Genomic DNA, 18647 nt, shown 5'->3' with positions numbered 1-18647 from the left:
GTCGCTCACTTATAACTTTTCAATAATTGCCTGTGAATTTAACCTGGTAAATTATGGACGTCAGCAGTGCTGCGTCATGGCCCTGAAAGATCATTCTGAAAAAAACAGAAAAATTCTTACCTCAATGAAGTCGCCGGATAACGCATATATATCTGCTCTTACAATAAATTTTTCTGGCACAGCCCTGTGCAATGCTGGTCGATAGATTTGTCATTTACGAAAGGAAACAACTGATTTTTGTTTTGCAATAATCGGGATGATCACGGATTGGAGAAATTAGTAAATTCTTTAAATTGAAATGCCTGGTTGTTAAAAGTTAATTTTTATGAGAAAGATTATTATTAGGATATTTTTAAAATATTTACATGGGACTTGAGATAACAATACTACATATGCGCGAGGCTGCTTTTTACCTTATACAATAACGCTCAGGCTCCGGCATCGCTGCACCACGACCGGCCCAGCCAACACGATACACCAGACCGGACTCGCTAGCAACTGCTCACTCCTACAGCTACACAATTCCTACTGCAGTCAACACTGCTCTCTGGTCTGAGATTCTCTTATACCTTACATATTGCAGGCAGAGCGTGAGCAATACACCGAAATTACATCTGCTCGGACCTCTTACAACATCATATACGGAAAGAATAATACGTTATTTGTACAATGTGCTAGCAGATTCATGAGCTAGTGTTAAACAGCATACACTTCGTGATCTTCGTCCATCCAAGACAAGATCTAATCACTGCATTTACGTGTCTTCGTACAGGGCGCGAATTATTCTCTTGTGCAATTGAGTTTAATATACGGAAAAGTGTAACATTTGTGTTCTTTGTAGTCAAAGACTGCCCTGTGAGTTCCATTATAGTATATTACAGTATGTATACAGACTGTCTCTGCTAAGAGTCGTCAGGCGTATTTTCTCTGGTCTTTGTTCAGATATTTGCAATTTCAGTTTTTCAGTGTGTAGATGGAGCCTACTAATCATGTCTTTCATAGGACGTCCAATGTCGACGGAAAGCTTCGCTTTGTTTCCGGTTACACATAAAACAGGTTTGAAACTGGAATTTCACGTGCACATTCGATAGGATGGGCTCAAATTAGTCTACTGCGATAGTTGTGTTACCGGCATGTATTAACAGGGGCAGTAAAACATGAAAAATAACCAGTATTCCATCAGAGACTGAGTAGCGCTGCAGTTGTACGGCAGTAGGAATCATTGCGGGCCAGGGCGGTGCAGTCGCTGCAAAAGTACTGGTTACTCTTCGTGTTTTACTATCCCTGCTATTACAAATTGTCTAAAGAAATATCGACCTAGACCAGTCTGGAACCAATATATCGAACGGGCATGAAAAATTCCTTTTTAAAAATAACGTTGTTTGCAACGGGAAGCAAACCGACGATTTCCATCGACATTGGTAGTCACGTTATGGGCAGTATTTGTTTGGAAAAACTGCAGGAGATAAGGGTGCGTTTGGATGATAGCGTATGGAAGATACAGGAGGACAATATATCTGAAACACCAGAGAAAAAGTGTCTGACAACTATTAAGAGAGACAACCTGTACAGTTTGCGATGCACAGTTGGTCTACTCATACAACTGACTATAAGAGCTGCTTCACAGCAGTAAAACCTGTATACGAGGTGCGGCTAGAAAAAAACCGGACTGATGCTGGAAAAAACATTTATTTACAATTATTTACAATTTCATGTTATCTCCTTCAATGTACTCTCCTCCTCGGTCTCTACATCGCTCCATACGAATTTTCCACTGTTCATAGCAATGCTGCAGATCATTTTCGGTAAGTCCATACATTACTTCCGTTGCTTTTTCTTTTACTGCTTCAACAGTCTCATATCTAGTTCCTTTCAAAGCTGACTTGACTTTAGGGAAAAGAAAAAAGTCACAGGGGGCCAAATCAGGTGAGTAGGGTGGATGATCTAAGATGGGAATGTTGTGTTTTGCCAAAAACGTCTTCACTGACAACGCACTGTGAGCTGGGGCATTGTCTTGGTGAAGGATCCATGACTTTTTTCTCCACAAATCGTTCCGTTTTCTCCGTACTCGCTCACGTAGGGTAGCCAGGACGCTAATGTAGTAATGCTGATTCACTGTTTGTCCCTCTGGTGCCCAATCAATGTGCACAATCCCTTTGATGTCAAAAAAAAAAAACAATCATCATTGCCTTGAATTTCGATTTTGACATTCGTGCTTTTTTTGTCGTGGAGAACCAGGAGTTTTCCAATGCATCGATTTTGTAGGAAGGTGGGATCACTTTCAACGTTTTCCAGGATGTCAGAACAAATCATTCTTCGGCGTTCCTTCTGTTCAATTGTGAGACACTTTGGAACCATTTTCGAACACACTTTGTTCATGTTGAAACTTTCATGAAGAATCTGGCTAACACTTTCCTTGTCAACTCCTGTTAACTCAGACACTGCTCTGATTGTTAAACGGCGATCTTGTCGAACAAGTTTACCGATTTTTTCAATGTTTGCATCAGTTTTTGCTGACAATGGTCTGCCAGTGCGAGTGTCATCACTGGTGTCTTCGCGACCATCTTTAAATCGTTTAAACCACTCAAACACCTGTGTTCGCGATAAACAATCATCGCCGTACACTTGTTGTAACATTACAAACGTTTCACTTGCAGATTTTCCTAGTTTGAAACAAAATTTGATGTTAACACGCTGTTCTTTCTGTACACTCAACATTTTCCGACGCACAGACAAAACGTCAACTACTTAAAACAGACGCCACGGGCAGACTGAGTGCAGGAGCCAGATGAAACTCGAGCAGTAGGTGGAGCGAGAGTCACGTGACAGGCCACGCGACTTTCAGCCTTATTGCATTCGTTTTATTGTTTCACCAGTACTAGTCCGGTCTTTTTCTAGCCACACCTCGTACGCTATAAAAGGACCTACTGATTAATATTTGTTAGGAAAGGAGTTCAACCTTCAAAAGTTTGATTTTGTACTGTGTGATTTCTAGAGTGCTTTCAAATCAATAAAGCAAGGAGGTACGCGGTCTAACGCAGTTGCAATATTTTCAGATAGCGAGTGTATAAAATTAATCTATATCCATACTCCGCAAGCCAGCTGACGGTGTGTTGCGGAGGCAACTTTGAGGATGTAATGTCTCTTGCAGCGGTCTCTCCGCGATATTTTCAGCAATTCTATAAATTATATAACTCACTACATATCTCGAAATATCTCCTCTTATCTTACCGATTGCTAAACTTTAATATACGATGATTGTCAATGCAAAGTAGTTTCAAGCCCTATTATTCCTTGGAGCGTCCATTTACTCCATGGAATAGCTTCTCTGCTATCTATGTTTTCTCTTATGAAAAGAATGAAGGAGATCTTGCGGATTAGCCGTGAAAGAAGGAGGATGTATATGTATGTATTGTTGAGCTAGTCGCCATTTTGATGAGATTCTGTATGAGAAGGAATTTAAATACATGAACTAAACTAAAGTAAGTTTGTTCGCGTATTATTTAACTGATTATTATTGACAGTGTCTGCTTACTACGCTGTGTTGCACGGGATCAGTGGGGAACGTCTGATTTACACTGGACGAACATGCCGTTTTGTATGCTCAAGATATCCAGTTTATTACTTCAAATAAATAGGCTAACACGGTCTTACCAGCAGATCTCCGGTGTTCCCTATATGATCACCGAAAGTTAATGATTATTATAAATGTTTTCAGGAGATCGACTGACAATTTTCGTCACACCGAGACTTCGAAATTGCTTCACTGCCTTATGGAATTTAAGTTAAGCTCAATTTAATCAGGATAGAACAGTATTGAACTGTGTGAATGTGATAAGCCTGCTTTGTGAATGAAAATTCCCTTAACATACGCATGTTTTTACTATACTGATCAGTGAAGCTAAATCAGGCCGGTGTATTGTTCGTGGAAAGAAAGATTGTCGGTATGCCTCTGTGTGGGCTCTAATCTCTCTGATTTTATCCTCATGGTCTCTTCGCGAGATGTACTGCTTGTCTCCTCGGTGAAGGTATGTTCTCGAAACTTCAACAAAAGCTCGTACCGAGCTACTGAGCGTCTCTCCTGCAGAGTCTTCCACTGGAGTTTATCTATCATCTCCGTAACGCTTTCGCGATTACTAAATGACCCTGTAACGGAGCGCGCTGCTCTCCGTTGGAACTTCTCTATCTCTTCTATCAACCCTATCTGGTACGAATCCCACACTGGTGAGCAATATGCAAGTAGTGGGCGAACAAGTGTACTGTAACGTACTTCCTTTGTTTTCGGATTGCATTTCCTTAGGATTCTTCCAATGAATCTCAGTCTGGCATCTGCTTTACCGACGATCAACTTTATATGATGATTCCATTTTAAATCACTCCTAATGCGTACTCCCAGATGATTTATGGAATTAACTTCTTCCTTTTGCTGACCTGCTCCATGCAAAACTACTTAGAAAATACTATACTTAAAAGTTCACAGTTATAATGGTTATAGTAAATGTGAGTTTATCCTACTCAGAAAACTCATTCAAGTATTTTAGTGCTTACTTTCTTAGACAAAATAGTACACGAAATGTTTTATATGAGCTACTCCAAGCTAAGTTGAAGATGATGTTACGGAAGTGCGTATTCACTTGCAACTGAAGGACGTGAGTTCACACATAACAAATTTAACTTTAACTTGAATTGGTCCCTTGCGTTGAACGTGAAGTGCTCTTAACAGCTTCACACATTCTGAAAATTGTAATCAACCTCCAGTATCTTCTATAGGCTTTCATCTAAAGGCACCCTCATCTCCTTGGTTAAAAGTTTCTAATACTGAGGAGGACTAGTATTCCACTGCAAACGAATGCCTCTACAATTCGGAGATCTTTTTACGCGTAATAGCTCCCCACACAACGCAAAATAACGCTCCACGAAATAGCAGTAAACAACGATGTTCGAAGGTCTTGTTAAGTTGATGAGCGATTCACATGTTTTGTTTTGAAATACAAAGACTACAACAGCTTGAGTCAATAGAAACGCAAAACACTCTCATTTTCGAGGAATGCAATACCATCCAAGGCTGATGGAATGAAAGCTGTTATACTCTCAGTATGGGTCAAGATTACAATCCCCTTACCTTTGTGATACCAGTTTCGTAATCGATATCGGAACAAATGTATGAGACACGTGTTCCAGACGTCAGACAACATCCAGTACATCGATCCGTCATACTTCATTTGTATATTTGAAACGTGTGTATTGTAGATGTAGAACAAAAGTTGTATTTCACTTATCACTAGACTTCCATACGGAAATTTCTCGCTTTCTAAGCATTGCTCAACAGCCGAACCCTACCCTCTTGCACTCTTGCATCCATTCAGATCTCGATGCTTGGATAGGAAGTTTACTGTTTGGCTTGTTGGTTGCATCTCCAGGTACTCATCCTCACATACTTCGAAGGGCCGTCACGTTTTCTTGTAATTTCCGCGAAACCATTCAGATCAATACTCGAGTATTGTAATGGGTCGCCCTCAGACCCTGTTTAGACGTAATATAAAGTTATATCAACTAGTAAATGGGACTCATCAAATAAGTGTAACTAAGCACTCGCTGGCTGATTGCATTACATCACTCCAAGAGTACAATGCAGTCTAAGTGAGTGCTCTTTTAATACTGAAAATAATCTTAAATTGGCCTAAAGCTTAAAAATTGTAAAACTGCATGGAACACATGTGTCTTGCATCAATTAGTGCAACTCGACTTCCCCTAAACCAATGTGAATTTAAACAATTATCATTTACATCATTTATATATCACGAAAAGTGACGTTCCGTCGTGAGAGGATTGATGAACACGCCCAACGCCACAATCAATAAGGCACGACGTTTCATTCACAGAAAGTTGGCAAAATGTTCCTCAGCAAGAGAATGAAAATGCCCTAGCAGATATGTTCGCAGCGGATTTCACTCCAGTAGCGATACCGATCGAATAGGACAAGGCCACCTCGTTGCAGGACGGCTGGTTCGTTTCCTCGAAGCGCGGAAGGAAGAAACATCAACCGACGAAATACTTGAACAATTACGTTGCCTCACCAATCACTCGAATTAGAGGCGAAGCAGCTGCATTGTTCATCGTTAAAAAAAATCATAAAACCTGGCGTATTTCTGACCTATAGTCATTGAAATATTGTATTAGCCGATGAGACTGCTTCCGGCGCTGTAGAGTGTACATACAAGGTGCGTTCAAAAAGTAATGGGAACTTTTTAACTTCTCGGATTGTATTAGTCAGATCCGCGTAATTTTTCGTTGCTGTTTTGACAAACATGTTGAAATGTATCTGTAAACTGGTAGCCATTTTGGACGTATTGTTTTAAAAGTTAATCAGATAATTTGCATTAAATTTTGCCATAAAATGGAATAAAATGTAACAAAGACTAAGAAATGTTGAATATTGTTTTTGGTGGATCTGCTAAGAGAAAAACAAGGGTTTACGAGTAAGCGTTATCAAAAGGCCTGTGAAGAAGTTGAAGATGGCGAACGTTCTGAATGCCCCTGCACATCAATATCCGATAGAAATGTGGAAAAAGTGAAAGAAATGATTATGAACGATTGCCGAATCACAATTACAGAAGTTGTTGATAATGACCGCATATCAACTGGCTCCGGACATGAAATCTTTCCGGGTGTTTTGAAGTATGTGAGAGAAAAATTTGTGGCAAAGGCGTTAAATTTCAAGCGAAAACAGCGGTGAATGCAAATTGCTCAGTAGTCGCCCAATGAAGTCAACAGCAGTGCAGATCTACCAAAACGTGTCGTAACAGGTGACGAAACTTGAATGTGTGGGTATGGCGTCGAAACAAAAGCCTGGTCGTTGCAGTGGAGGCAGTCTGGATCGCCAAGATCGGAGAAAGCTCTGGAAGTGCTCCTGAATGTGAAGGTTCTGCTCACTGTTTCCTCGATGTCTCGATTTTAAGCGTATGGTGCATCGTAGGTTCCTGCCAGAAGCTCTGATGGTCAGTACGGAGTGCTATCTACACATTCAACGCCGTTGACGGGAAGAAATCCCAAAAAACAGCCCGCGTTTGTGGTGAAACAATTTATGGCTTTTTACACCACGGTAATGCTCTTATTTCATCGTCTGTTCACGAATGTTTGACGAAAAACAACACTATAATCATCGTACGGCCTCAATACTCGCCAGATATTGCCCCCTTTCTTCTGTTTCCAAAAATAAAGAGAACCTGAAAAAGGTCGTCGTTTTAAAAGCTTAGATGAGATTAAAAGTGATTCGCTCAAAAAGTACTGTCACAAAGATCGAGTTCCAAAAGCGTTTCTGGGGCTGGAAGAAGCGTTGGCATATGTGTATAATTTCTAATGGGAACTACATTGAAGGAGATAAAAAAAAGACACACGTCTTACGTCACTGAAACAACGTGTTCAAGAGGAAGGCCTCCTGCCAGACGGCACTGATCAATTCTGCGGCTCGTAGAGAAATCGTTGTGGCCTTTGTTTCGCGAGAGTACATCAGCTCTCTCCTGCTCATAGTGTTTCACTCATTCGATTCCGTGTGGCACGCTGGCTTCTTGTGCAGGCAACGTGTACAGGGCATCCAATGTGACATGTTTGCCCCCCCCCCCCCCCCCCGTTCATGTGTTATCAGACAGTGAGATATAGAGTGCAAGCTTAACCTTCGTCCCGCAATGATCGGTTCTCGGAATTACACTGTATGCCCTGCAGGAAAAGAAGAAGTTATGCACAGAGTGCTTTACCTGTTCCTTATACATATAACTTATTACTGCTATGTGCATGTATGCATGAAGTTCGATAAGATTCAGCGACGTATGTAGAGAGCTACAAACCTCCGTTGCCCTGGTCCCCAGATCTGTTCTGTATACGCTGCCAACGACGAACACATTAAGCACGGAGGTATCTACGTGATCTGAGTACAAATATTCCATCTATGTGCAGCCACGGCACGAAAGTCAACACACTTCAAAGAAGTATGTACACTGCGTCAAACGACCTGCCCACCTGGGCAACTGAATGAACAAGAGTCTAGTCATTGTTATCACTAGAGGTACTTTTTCCACAATCGCCCTAACAGTTCTGTGGAATACCACCATCAAGTATCCTTGAGATCATACCAGATCGATGGCTGACATGACACAGGAACGGAAAACTGTGACGGAAAGCACTGGGAAGGATGAAGACGCTCTACTCAGTGCTACAAACAACTGTAGTGCTATCTCATCTAGACATCGTGGCCTATATATCTTTCTTACGTTCAGTGTGGATTAACACACATGAGACAGACTTGAAGCTACTCCATGCGCTCCAGATCGTGCTCTGCCATTAACAGCCCGCCTTCCTTGCGAAACCCAATCACCAGACATCCACATCGTCGCAGACTGCCCACTCTGAGGTTCTGGCACTCAGCGAACGAATTCCAGAAGAAGGCCTTGAGTTCAACTGATTCTATGACCACAACAGATGTAAATCACGGACAGCTAAACAGGAAGAAGACTTTGCAGATAAAAGCGGTCTGCAAGGACAGCCAGACACAACAACTACTTTTCACGAGAAAATGGTAAGTGCGAATGGCTTGTAACGCCGGAAACGCATATCTCCCTATTTCTATCTATTGTGCTATAATTTTTTTTCCTTATTTTATTACCTGAAGATATGACATTTCTGTGTCTTTATATATTGTAATTGTTTTACTATTTGTATATTTATATAGACTTGGAAGAGCAGTTGAATGGAATGGACAGTGTCTTGAAAGGAGGATATAAGATGAACATCAACAAAAGCAAAACAAGGATAAGGGAATGTAGTCTAATTAAGTCGGGTGATGCTGAGGGAATTAGATTAGGAAATGAGGCACTTAAAGTAGTAAAGGAGTTTTCCTATTTGGGGAGCAAAATAACTGATGATGGTCGAAGTAGAGAGGATATAAAATGTAGGCTGGCAATGGCAAGGAAAGCGTTTCTGAAGAAGAGAAATTTGTTAACATCCAGTATTGATTTAAGTGTCAGGAAGTCACTTCTGAAAGTATTCGTATGGATTGTAGCCATGTATGGAAGTGAAACATGGACGATAACTAGTTTGGACAAGAAGAGAATAGAAGCTTTCGAAATGTGGTGCTACAGAAGAATGCTGAAGATTAGATGGGTAGATCACATAACTAATGAGGAAGTATTGAATAGGATTGGGGAGAAGAGAAGTTTGTGGCACAACTTGACTAGAAGAAGGGATCGGTTGGTAGGACATGTTCTGAGGCATCAAGGGATCACCAATTTAGTATTGGAGGGCAGCGTGGAGGGTAAAAATTGTAGAGGGAGACCAAGAGATGAATACACTAAGCAGATTCAGAAGGATGTAGGTTGCAGTAGGCACTGGGAGATGAAAAACTTGCACAGGATAGAGTAGCATGGAGAGCTGCATCAAACCAGTCTCAGGACTGAAGACCACAACAACAACAACAACAACATATATATATATATATATATATATATATATATATATATATATATACAGGGTGTTACAAAATGGTACGGCCAAACTTTCAGGAAACATTCCTCACACACAAAGAAAGAAAATTTGTTATGAGGACATGTGTCCGGAAACGCTTACTTTCCATGTTAGAGCTTATTTTATTAATTCTCTTCAAATCACATTAATCATGGAATGGAAACAGACAGCAAAAGAACGTACCAGCGTGACTTCAAACACTTTGTTACAGGAAATGTTCAAAATGTCCTCCGTTAGCGAGGATACATGCATCCACCCTCCGTCGCATGGAATCCCTGATGCGCTGATGCAGCCCTGGAGAATGGCGTATTGTATCACAGCCGTCCACGATACGAGCACGAAGAGTCTCTACATTTGGTACCGGGGTTGTGTAGACAAGAGCTTCCAAATGCCCCCATAAATGAAAGTCAAGAGGGTTGAGGTCAGAAGAGCGTGGAGGCCATGGAATTGGTCCGCCTCTACCAATCCATCGGTCACCGAATCTGTTGTTGAGAAGCGTACAAACACTTCGACTCAAATGTACAGGATCTCCATCGTGCATGAACAACATGTTGTGTCGTACTTGTAAAGGCTCATGTTCTAGCAGCACAGGTAGAGTATCCCGTATGAAATCATGGCGGTGAATAGAGGAAGTACAGTACATACTAACGAAACTAAAATGAGCTCTAACATGGGAATTAAGCGTTTCCAGACACATGTCCACATAACATCTTTTCTCTATTTGTGTGTGAGGAATGTTTCCTGAAAGTTTGGCCGTACGTTTTTGTAACACCCTGTATATATATATATATATATATATATATATATATATATATATATATATATATATATATATGCATTTATGTCGATGTAAAATTGTTTTGTTTTGTAAATACTATTTGTATTTTTATGCTGGGTCTTTCCTAGGGAAAACTATGCTATCGAATGATTACATCGATAGGTCGTGTGGAGAACCAAAGTGTTTAGGATCTTTGGTAGTGTTAACTCTGCCGCATGGAGCGCGGGCAGAGGGAGTCTGGCTGGAGTAGTGCAGTGGAGCAGGTGTGTTGTGTAACGCTCCCGCGAGTTGCCGCGCTTTCGGGGTTTGGCAGCATGTAGTTGCGCTCGACTTGCTCTGATAGTTTCTGACACGGTGTCGCGGACGGGAATTATTAGCTGGCGCACATCAAGAGCCCGTTTCGCCTGGTGACCGTGTCGAGAAGGAGGCGCGCCAACATCCAGCTTCTGCAACAGCGACGGCCGACAATGAGTGATTGTCGCCACCTCCCCGATCGACGACTGCAAACCTTCAATCAGCCAACAAGGAAGACCGAAAGCACGTAAAGTTTTAGAAGTGTATGGCAGACCTCAGTTTTTCAAACTGGTCAATTTGTGTCACCAAATTACAGCAACGTAATTGTCCCAATTCCATTTCCAAGCAGGGTACCTTCCTTTTCCGGAATGAACCCGAGTGTCGTTGAAATTCAAACGCCAGCATTAAAGTAATATCATTCCATTTCACTGCTTTAATTTCGAAGTTCAGTTAAAGTATTCATAGCTGGCTACAATATTTAGATTACACAAGCACAAATTACCAGTGCGAGTTTTGTTACCATATTTTAGCTTACCTGTGACTGCAGCTCAGCTTGGTACGTACTAAATTTTACTATTGTTAATTGTTCAGAATCATTTAATTCAAGTTCAAAGTTAAATCTCTTATTTCTAAATTGCGTAGATTCAAGTAGCTTTTGAAATGATTGTTGAGGTAGCACAAGACTAACCTTATCTTATTGAATTTCGTAGTGGTTCAGAAACACAGTTCTCTATTAAATTCAATCACTAAATTAACTTTCAATTTTACGGTTTTATTAATTCTTTTGCTAAATTAAGTCAGAGTGTAGCGAAATTTACTACTTCTGACAAACATACAGTTTTCACACAACACGTGTCATCCTTCAGTTGCCACGCTTTTAGTGCTAAATATATGTGCATTAATCTTTCATTTTCAGTTCTTATAGTAGTTTTCCATGGGACTGGCGACCGTAATTTTCCCCAAATCTCAAATATCTAATTAACGTCAATTAATTGTTAACGTAACGACCGCACAACTACTTTCTTTATTAACTTTACCCCTTTTCCAAATTAATTTCCACCAATTTTATTTGCATTTTTCCTTTCATAAAGATGTAACACTCTTCTCCCTCTTTACCGACAAATTAACTTCGGTGACGATTGCTTTTCCCAAATTTCCATTAGGTGCAGGCGGTTTAATTTTTCACTGTCATTCAAGTCGATAAGAGAGGGGGAGATTACAAGCTGGTTAACTGTTGACATTCCTTTTAGCTGTGGAATCACTATCTGTTTGACAGTCGTTTTTATCGAGACTACTGATATATCAGTAATATTGTTAGCATCTGAGGCGATGGCGAGGTGCGTTACCGAAACACTGCACATCATAAGATTTTATGTTCAGAACTGCCTAAGTACATGAATATGTTTGTTTTCATAGCAGCAGAGAAAATTCAACGTAACAACTCCTAACAAGACAAAACAATTTACGAAGGAAACAGACATTTTCAAAGTATTTTGTATGGAATATATACAGGGTGAGTCACCTAACGTTACCGCTGGATATATTTCGTAAACCACATCAAATACTGACGAATCGATTCCACAGACCGAACGTGAGGAGAGGGGCTAGTGTAATTGGTTAATACAAACCACAAAAAAATGCAGGGAAGTATGTTTTTTAACACAAACCTTGGTTTTTTTAAATGGAACCCCGTTAGTTTTGTTAGCACATCTGAACATATAAACAATACGTAATCAGTGCCGTATGTTGCATTGTAAAATGTTAATTACATCCGGAGATATTGTAACCTAAAGTGGACGCTTGAGTACCACTCCTCCGCTGTTCGATCGTGTGTTTTGGAGAGCACCGAATTACGTAGGGATCCAAAGGGAACGGTGATGGACCTTAGGTACAGAAGAGACTGGAACAGCACATTACGTCCACATGCTAACACCTTTTTATTGGTCTTTTTCACTGACGCACATGTGCGTTACCATGAGGGGTGAGGTACACGTACACACGTGGTTTCCGTTTTCAATTACGAAGTGGAATAGAGTGTGTCCCACTGGAAACGCGTCGACGTATGTGGTATCAGCATGATGGTTCACCTGCGCATTCCGCAATTAACACTACGCTGACCCTTGACAGGATGTTCGACGGGCGTTTCACAGCACGTGGAGGACGCATAAATTTGGCCAGCCCGTTCTCCTGATCTTACATCTCTGGACTTCTTTCTGTGGGGTACGTTAAAGGAGAATGTGTACCGTGATGTGCCTACAACCCCAGCGGATATGAAACAACTTATTGTGGCAGCCTGCGGCGACATTACACCAGATGTACTGCGGCGTGTACGACATTCATTACGCCAGAGATTGCAATTGTGTGCAGCAAATGATGGCCACCACATTGAATATCTATTGGCCTGACATGTCGGGACACACTCTATTCCACTCCGTAATTGAAAACGGGAACCACGTGTGTACGTGTACCTCACCCCTCATGGTAATGTACATGTGCGTCAGTGAAAAAGACCAATAAAAAGGTGTTAGTGTTGTGTCTAGACAAGACAGCCTAGACACAATGAGAGGAAGCCGAAACTCACGCGCTACGCTCACGCAGATGGGCGTGAGGTCTGAAACAGGATACGTAAAGAATGCTATACAGAAAAGTACGTAGCTTCTGGAATACTTAACTTTAATCCATCCTTTTGGTACATCTGGAGATTGTGGCGATACAAGTGAGACTCTTTAGATACATGCAATGTTACTAATGGCGCCTTGCTAGGTCGTAGCCATTGACTTAGCTGAAGGCTATTCTAACTATCTGCTCTGCAAAGGAGCGAGGCTTCGTCAGTGTAGTCGCTAGCTACGTCGTCCGTACAACTGGGGCGAGTGCTATTCCGTATCTCGAGACCTGTCTTGTGGTGGCGCTCGGTCTGCGATCACACAGTGGCGACACGCGGGTCCGACATGTACTAATGGACCGCGGCCGATTTAAAGCTACCACCAAGCAAGTGTGGTGTCTGGCGGTGACACCACAGTTAGCATGTGGACGTAATGTGCTGTTCCAGTCTCTTCTGTACCTAAGGCCCATCACCGTTCCCTTTGGATCCCTACGTAATTCGGTGATCTCCGATACACACGATCGAACAGCGGAGGAGTGGTACTCAAGCGTCAACTTTAGGTTACGATATCTCCGGATGTAATTAACATTTTACAATGCAACAAACGGCGCTGATTACGTATTTGTTTATATGTTCAGATGTGCTAACAAAACTAAAGGGGTTCCATTTAAAAAAAACGTAGGTTTGTGTTAAAAAACATACTTCCGTGCATTTTTTTATGTTTTGTATTAACCAATTACACTAGCCCCTCTCCTCACGTTCGGTCTGTGGAATCGATTCGTCAGTATTTGATGTGGTTTACGAAATATATCCAGCGGTAACGTTAGGTGACTCACCCTGTATATGCTGCGCTAGTTTCTAACGTGTAAGCAGGTAGACATTTAGTTCGTTAGGCTGGAAGTGCTCTTCCACATGACTTAGCTATATTTGCTCTAATAATGTAAATGTTGAGTTTTATTTAATGATACGTATTCAGCGTTCGAGGGTAATGGACAAAAATGATGTCGAATCATTTACAAACGTAAAAGAAGTATGTTCTTGTTGTTGTGGTTTTCAGTCCTGAGACTGGTTTGATGGAGCTCTCCATGCTACTCTATCCTGTGCAAGCTTCTTCATCTCCCAGTACCTACTGCAACCTACATCCTTCTGAATCTGCTTAGTGTATGCATGTCTTGGTCTCCCTCTACGATTTTTACCCTCCACGCTGCCCTCCAATACTAAATTTGTGATCCCTTGATACCACAAAACATGGCCTACCAACAGATCCCTTCTTCTAGTCAAGTTGTGCCACAAACTTCTCTTCTCCCCAATCCTATTCAGTACCTCCTCATTAGTTACGTGATCTACCCACCTTATCTTCAACATTGTTCTGTAGCACCACAATTCGAAAACTTCTATTCTCTTCTTGTCCAAACTAGTTATCGTCCATGTTTCACTTCCATACATGACTACACTCCATACAAATACTTTCAGAAACGACTTCCTGACACTTAAATCTATACTCGATGTTAACAAATTTCTCTTCTTCAGAAACGATTTCCTTGCCATTGCCAGTCTACATTTTATATCCTCTCTACTTCGACCATCAAAAGGAGTATATCGTATCGAATACATGTGGTGCACTGGTCTCTAACTTGTGAGCAATTAGCCATTTATTTACTTAGACTGAAAGTGCTTTTGCACAATGACTTTGTTATACACACTCAAAAAATGTTTTGCATCACCCCGGTTCCCAGATCTCCTGAAGATAGACTTTGACTGTGGATATTGTATTGGGAAATTGCCACTAAAGGCGGAAGAATCAGCAATGATCAACGACATGAGGATGCGGAAGGCAATGGAAACCACTGCATTAATGACACTTAACGTGTATCCACAGGACATGTGGCCTGTAATTGAAGAAGTGTCATGATGATCTCTCCATTGGCAAAAGATTCCGGAATAGTCACCCATTCGGATCTCCGGGAGGGGACTGCCAAGGGGGAGGTTACAATGAGAAAAAGATTGAATAATCAACGAAAGGATAACGTTCTACGAGTCGGGGTGTGGAATGTCAGAAGCTTGAACGTGGTAGGGAAACTAGAAAATCTGAAAAGGGAAATGCAAATGCTCAATCTAGATATAGTAGGGATCAGTGATGTGAAGTGGAAGGAAGACAAGGATTTCTGGTCAGATGAGTATCGGGTAATATCAACAGCAGCAGAAAATGGTATAACAGGTGTAGGATTCGTTATGAATAGGAACGTAGGGCAGAGGGTGTGTTACTGTGAACAGTTCAGTGACCGGGTTGTTCTAATCAGAATCGACAGCAGACCAACACCGACAACGATAGTTCAGGTATACATGCCGACGTCGCAAGCTGAAGGTGAACACATAGAGAAAGTTTATGAGGATATCGAAAGGGTAATGCAGTATGTAAAGGGGGACGAAAATCTAATAGTCATGGGCGACTGGAATGCAGTTGTAGGGGAAGGAGTAGAAGAAAAGGTTACAGGAGAATATGGGCTTGGGACAAGGAATGAAAGACGAGAAAGACTAATTGAGTTCTGTAACAAGTTTCAGCTAGTAATGGCGAATACCCTGTTCAAGAATCACAAGAGGAGCAGGTATACTTGGAAAAGGCCGGGAGATACGGGAAGATTTCAATTAGATTACATCATGGTCAGACAGAGATTCCGAAATCAGATATTGGATTGTAGGGCGTACCCAGGAGCAGATATAGACTCAGATCACAATATAGTAGTGATGAAGAGTAGGCTGAAGTTCAAGACATTAGTCAGGAAGAATAAATACGCAAAGAAGTGGGATACGGAAGTACTAAGGAATGACGAGATACGTTTGAAGTTCTCTAACGCTATAGATACAGCAATAAGGAATAGCGCAGTAGGCAGTACAGTTGAAGAGGAATGGACATCTCTAAAAAGGGCCATCACAGAAGTTGGGAAGGAAAACATAGGTACAAAGAAGGTAGCTGCGAAGAAACCATGGGTAACAGAAGAAATACTTCAGTTGATTGATGAAAGGAGGAAGTAAAAACATGTTCCGGGAAAATCAGGAATACAGAAATAGAAGTCGCTGAGGAATGAAATAAATAGGAAGTGCAGGGAAGCTAAGACGAAATGGCTGCAGGAAAAATGTGAAGACATCGAAAAAGATATGATTGTCGGAAGGACAGACTCAGCGTACAGGAAAGTCAAAACAACCTTTGGTGAAATTAAAAGTAACGGTGGTAACATTAAGAGTGCAACGGGAATTCCACTGTTAAATGCAGAGGAGAGAACAGATAGGTGGAAAGAATACATGAGTCTGGCGACATACCATCTGACTTTCGGAAAAGCATTATCCACACAATTCCGAAGACGGAAAGAGCTGACAAGTGCGAGAATTATCGCACAATCAGCTTAACAGCTCATGCATCGAAGCTGCTTACAAGAATAAATACAGAAGAACGGAAAAGAAAATTGAGAATGCGCTAGGTGACGATCAGTTTGGCTTTAGGTAAAGTAAAGGGACGAGAGAGGCAATTCTGACGTTACGGCTAATAAGGGAAGCAAGGCTAAAGAAAAATGAAGACACTTTCATAGGATTTGTCGACCTGGAAAAAGCGCTCGACAATATAAAATGGTGCAAGCTGTTCGAGATTATGAAAAAAGTAGGGGTAAGCTATAGGGAGAGACGGGTCATACACAATGTGTACAACAACCAAGAGGGAATAATAAGAGTGGACGATCAAGAACGAAGTGCTTGTATTAGGAAGGGTGTAAGACAAGACTGTAGCCTTTCGCCCCTACTCTTCAATCTGTACATCGAGGAAGCAATGACGGAAATAAAAGAAAGGTTCAGGATTGGAATTAAAATACAAGGTGAAAGGATATCAATGATACGATTCGCTGATGACATTGCTATCCTGAGTGAAAGTGAAGAAGAATTAAATGATCTGCTGAACGGAATGAACAGCTTAGTGAGTACAAAGTATGGTTTGAGAGTAAATCGGAGAAAGACGATGGTAATGAGAAGTAGTAGAAATGAGAACAGCGAGAAACTTAACATCAGGATTGATGGTCACGAAGTCAATGAAGTTAAGGAATTCTGCTACCTAGGCAGTAAAATAACCAATGACGGACGGAGCAAGGACGACATCAAAAGCAGACTCGCTATGGCAAAAAAGGCATTTCTGGCCAAGAGAAGTCTACTAATATCAAATACCTGCCTTAATTTGAGGAAGAAATTTCTGAGGATGTACGTCTGGAGTACAGCATTGTATGGTAGTGAAACATGGACTGTGGGAAAACCGGAACAGAAGAGAATCGAAGCATGTGGTGCTATAGACGAATGTTGAAAATTAGGTGGACTGATAAGGTAAGGAATGAGGAGGTTCTACGCAGAATCGGAGAGGAAAGGAATATGTGGAGACACTGATAAGGAGAAGGGACAGGATGATAGGACATCTGCTAAGACATGAGGGAATGAATTCCATGTTACTAGAGGGAGCTGTAGAGGGTAAAAACTGTAGAGGAAGACAGAGATTGGAATGCGTTAAGCAAATAATTGAGGACGTAGGTTGCAAGTGCTACTCTGAGATGAAGTGGTTAGCACAGGAAAGGAAGGTACACGGCTCGTGTTGTCTGTAGTTCAACCATGCCTAGACGGTCAATACCGCGGATCGATCGCGTCCGCCAAGAAGGGCTCTCAATAAGCGAAGTCTCCAGGCGTCTCGGAGTGAACCAAAGCGTTGTTGTTCGGACATGAAGGAGATACAGAGAGACAGGAACAGTCGATGACATGCCGCCCTCGGGCCACCCAAGGACTACTACTGCAGTGGATGACCGCTACCTACGGACTGTAGCTCCGAGGAATCCTGACATCAACGCTACCATGTTGAATAATGCTTTTCGTGCAGCCACAGGACGTAGTATGACGAATCAAACAGTACGGAACAGGCTGCATGATGTACAACTTCACTCCCGACGTCCATGGCGAGGTCCATCTCTGCAACCAGGACACCATGCAGCGCGGTGCAGATGGGCCTATCAACATGCCGAATGGACCGCTCAGGATTGGCATCGCTTTCTCTTCACCGATGAGTGTTGCATATGACTTCAGACAATCGTAGGAGACGTGTTTAGAGACAACCCGGTCAGGCTGAACGCCTTAGGCACACTCCCCAGCGAGTGCAGCAAGGTGGAGGTTCCCTGCTGTATTAGGGTGGCATTATGCGAGGCCAACGTACGCCGCTGGTGCTCATGGAAGGCGCCGTAACGGCTGTACGATACGTTAATGCCATCCTCCGTGCGGTAGTGCAACCACATCGGCAGCTTGTTGGCATAGCATTCGTCTTCATGGACGACTATTCGTGCCCCCATCGTGCACATCTTGTGAACGACTTCCTTCTGGATAACGACATCGCTCGACCAGCGTGGCCAGCATGTTCTCCAGACATGAACTCTATCAAACAAG

Source organism: Schistocerca piceifrons, chromosome 7 (genome assembly GCF_021461385.2).
Source record: "Schistocerca piceifrons isolate TAMUIC-IGC-003096 chromosome 7, iqSchPice1.1, whole genome shotgun sequence".
In the NCBI taxonomy this organism is placed as follows: domain Eukaryota; kingdom Metazoa; phylum Arthropoda; class Insecta; order Orthoptera; family Acrididae; genus Schistocerca; species Schistocerca piceifrons.
The sequence above is the reverse complement of the archived record's forward strand: the minus strand, read 5'-3'. Positions refer to the sequence as shown.